This window comes from Canis lupus, chromosome 7, assembly GCF_011100685.1.
Source record: "Canis lupus familiaris isolate Mischka breed German Shepherd chromosome 7, alternate assembly UU_Cfam_GSD_1.0, whole genome shotgun sequence".
In the NCBI taxonomy this organism is placed as follows: domain Eukaryota; kingdom Metazoa; phylum Chordata; class Mammalia; order Carnivora; family Canidae; genus Canis; species Canis lupus.
The window spans coordinates 7,853,631-7,854,677 of NC_049228.1; positions in this window are offsets into that span (position 1 = coordinate 7,853,631).

Here is a 1,047-nt window from a genome sequence, read left to right on the forward strand (position 1 = left end):
TCAATGTAGTTCTGGAGGGAAACTGATAATTTGTGCCACATTTATGGGACACTACATGTCAGGGACAGAGCTTAGCACTTCCCATGACTTCTGACCTCTCCCCATGCTGGCACAGGCAGTAGGTCTTACCACTCTACCCATTTCACAGGTGAGGTAACAAATTTAAGGAGATCAACTAAAAAAAAAAAAAAAAAAAAAGGAGATCAACTAACCTGCTCCAGGTTGCTGGAAAGTGGCTGAGCTCTGAGCTAGACCGAGTTTTAAGTTCAGGCTGTCAGCGCTGGAGCCAAAAGCTACAATGCTGTGTGGCCAACATCCTCTCAAAGCCACTTCATTTCATTTCAATTCTATTCAGGAAGCCTCACCACACCGTAACATTGACACCATTCAGTAAATTATATCTCGCTCTGAAATGTCTTTCTTTGAAGACTGCACTTTGAACACAAGGTCGTCAGGATTTGATGAGCAGGGGCTATCAACCTAGATCTGAGGGACCAGGTGGGAATGGGCCAGCCAACCAAAGGATATGTGGCACTTCCTGCCCTTCGTGTGCTTAGGATCATCTCTATTAAAGCCATTTTATTCAAAAGAAAAACCTAACATTGATTTGGAGCCGACATTCTTCTTAAGGCAACTCGACTACATTTCCCACTTTATGGCAAGATCTTAGAGCCAGGCTGCCAACATCACCACCTTCTCTAGTTCTCAGGTAAAAAGTGCAATCTGAATCTGACAAGTACTGCTGACCCTTGAACAACATGGGGGTTAGGGGCACTTGCCCCCCACCCCTCAACACAATCGAAAATCTGCATAGAACTTCTGATCCCCAAAGCATTGATAACAGCCTACTGTTGACCAGATACCTTACCAATAACAAAAAATAATTGGTTAACACAGATTTTGCATGTTACCGGTATTATATGCTGTCATGGTATCATAACAAAGTAGGCTAGAGAAAAGATAATGTTATTAAGAAAATCAAAGGAAAGAAAAGACATTTAGAGTACTTTACTATAAAAAAAATTATTACTGGGGGAAAAAATAGCG